The following is a 3,028-nucleotide window of genomic DNA, read 5'->3' as shown; positions in this document are numbered from 1 at the left end:
TAGGCGTGCCACTTGAGCAAATAGGCGTGGCACGCCAATGCACAAGAAAGCCAAAGCAAGGGCTGGGCGTGCCACTTGGTGTCGAAGGCGTGGCATGCCAGCTTAAGAATCTCACTAAGGCGTGCCACTTGAATGCTGGGCGTGGCACGCCAGCTACTGGAACCAAGGCAAGATGATGGGCGTGGCACGCCAGCCTCTGGGCGTGGCACGCTGGTTATATTTTCCAGAAAGGAAGTTAAGAAGCCAACCATAAGGGCGTGCCACTTGGCGACGAAGGCGTGGCACGCCAGCATCCATCTTCCACCCTGGGCGTGCCACTTGAATGTTGGGCGTGGCACGCCAGCGAAGGATCCAAGCACACAAACGGGCATGGCACGTCAGATCCTGGGTGTGCCACGCTAGTTCAACTTTCCAGAGAGATGGATCGAGCACACAGCAAGGGCGTGGCACGCCAGACCCTGGGCGTGCCATGCTAGTTCAATTTTCCAGAAGCAAAAAGAAGAGGGAGAAGACCTGGGCATGCCACTTTGGCTCGAAGGCGTGGCACGTCAGGCTACATGGATGATTAAAAGACCCTGGGAATGCCACTTGGGCTTGAAGGCATGGCATGCCATGGAGGCTAATGAAGGAGGGCGTGCCACTTGAAGAGCTAGTCGTGGCACGCCAAGCCAGAATTAGAGGAGGACGTGGCACGCCACTGAGGCACCAACCACACGCCAACAAGATGATCACGTTTATTAAGTTCTTTTCCCTCCAAATTGTAATTTTCCTTTTCACTCTTTGTATTAATTTTATTTCTAGAACTAGGAGTAGTATAAATAACCCCAAGAAGTACTGAGAAAGGGGTTCAAGTAGTTAGAAGAGCTTTTAGTTTTACCTTTCACTCTATCTTGAGTACTTTTCTCTAAGCTATGAGTAGCTAAATTCCCTCTCATTGAGAGAGGGAGCTCTGTTGTACTTGATGGATTAATGATAGTGAATCTCTTCTTCTTTTCATTTTCTCTTTGATTTGCTAGAAGGAATTTCATTTTTCATGCTTAGTGTTCAATCATCTTGGAAAAGAGGTTGAATGTAAAAATGGGTTTCATGGGAACCTTGGAAGAGGAAACATGAAACCATGCTAGAAATCCCTTCTCACACTTGAGTAGAATCTGGGTTTTGGTGTTTGGATATGGTGACATACAATCTTTCCTCTACCTGGACCTATGATGATGTGTGGTATAACCAGGGACCAAGCATATCTCTCTTCATGAATAATTAGACCAAGGAATTAGCTATTGATCAAGATCTGAGAGATTGAGTCACCAAGGGATTGGGGCTCAATCAATCATGATTGCCAAGAGGTCAATGAGTTGCATGATTGAAGAGGATATAAGCTGAATTTAATCCAAAGATACAACATCTCCTGATCTCAATGAATTCCCCCTATTCTTATCTATCACTTTCTTTATAGCTTTCATTTACATTCTGCAATCCCCCATTCCCTTTTATAATTCAGCCATTTATGTTTCTGCTCTTTACATTCTTGCCATTTCTATTTCTGCACTTTACTGCTTTTCTTTAATTCATGTCATTTACGTTTCTGCCCATTTATAATTCCGCAATCACAATCTATTCTGTTTAGCTTGACTAATTCACTAATTGATTAAAATTGCTCAAAACTACCAATCTCTGTGGATACGATCCCACTCCACTGTGGGTTAATACTTGACGATAATTTTGGTGTGCTTGCCAAAAGAGCGGATTCATCATAAAAAATTTTATGAGGTGTGAATTCTGGACTCATAAAGTTATATGACGCCGTTGCCGGGGATTGGTTTGAATTTGACAATGATTAAATTGATTGGAGAGCTAGATTAAGCATTTTAATTACCTTGTTATTTTTCTTTTTTTTATTTCTTTTTCCATTCTGATTCCTGTCTATTTGCTGGGAGCATTTTAGTTATCCATTGTCCATAATTTCATTATTCTAACTGTTTGATTAATTGCATCAACCAAGTTAACCACTAATCTTAACTAAGGTGATTCTTTCACTTACCCTCTGGTTGCTATTTGTTTAATGTATGACAGGTAGAAGGGGAGAAACTTCATCCTCCTTCGATAGTAAACCTGAGAGGACCTTCCTTAGATTAAGGAGGGAAGCAAGAGGCAAAGGCATTGTTGGAGAGGAAGTAGTGGAAGGAGATCTACAACCCACCATGGAGGAGGAAGCACATAACCATGCTAGGGAGGAAGCTGGCAATCATGTTGAGTAAGAAAGGAGAGTCTTAGGCTCCTACATCAACCCAAATCCAGGAAACTGTGGCAGCAGCATCCTGAAACCAACAATCCATGCCAACAACTTTGAGTTGAAACCTCAACTCATCACACTTGTTCAGAATAACTGTTCATATGGAGGAGGTGCCCAAGAGGACCCAAACCAACATCTCAATACATTCTTGAGGATCTGCGATATTGTAAAATCCAATAGTGTACATCCTGACACCTACAAGCTACTTTTGTTCCCTTTCTCACTCAGAGATAAGGTAGCAAAGTTGCTAGAAGCATTCCCCAAGGAGAGCTTAACCACATGGGATGATGTTTTGAACAAATTTCTAGCAAGATTTTATCCCCCACAGAGAGTCAACAGGTTAAGAGACGAGGTGGAAACTTTCAGACAGCAGGATGGTGAAACACTTTATGAGGCTTGGGAGAGGTTAAAGGATTTGACAAGGAAATACCCACTGGATATGTTCAGTGAATGAGTGCAACTACACATCTTCTATGAAGGGCTATCATACGAGTCAAAACAAGCAGTAGACCATTCTTCAGGAGGATCACTCAACAAGAAGAAGACCATTGAACAAGCCATAGATGTTATTGAGACTGTGGCTGAGAATAAGTACTTCTATGATTCAGAGAGAACTCAGAGGAAAGGGATAATGGAGCTCAATTTAATGGATGCCCTGTTAGCTCAAAACAAGGTGATTACTGCACAACTAGCAGGAGATGCACCAGAAGTTGAATGTGAATGGGAGCAAGCTAACCA

At 42.9% G+C, this 3,028-nt stretch overlaps 1 non-coding gene across 1 annotated transcript; it reads right to left on the bottom strand.

Moving 5' to 3' along the window:
- Nucleotides 1-2,627: 2,627 nt before the first annotated feature.
- On the bottom strand, nucleotides 2,628-2,734 carry LOC130984755 (small nucleolar RNA R71). The gene has a single exon (XR_009088667.1). It is a non-coding gene; the product is annotated as a small nucleolar RNA R71 (small nucleolar RNA).
- Between the last annotated feature and the right edge of the window lie 294 nt (nucleotides 2,735-3,028).

The sequence above is a fragment of the Arachis stenosperma genome, chromosome 5 (assembly GCF_014773155.1).
Source record: "Arachis stenosperma cultivar V10309 chromosome 5, arast.V10309.gnm1.PFL2, whole genome shotgun sequence".
Taxonomy (NCBI): domain Eukaryota; kingdom Viridiplantae; phylum Streptophyta; class Magnoliopsida; order Fabales; family Fabaceae; genus Arachis; species Arachis stenosperma.
Note: the sequence above shows the minus strand (reverse complement) of the source record. Positions and strands in the feature narration are given on the sequence as shown.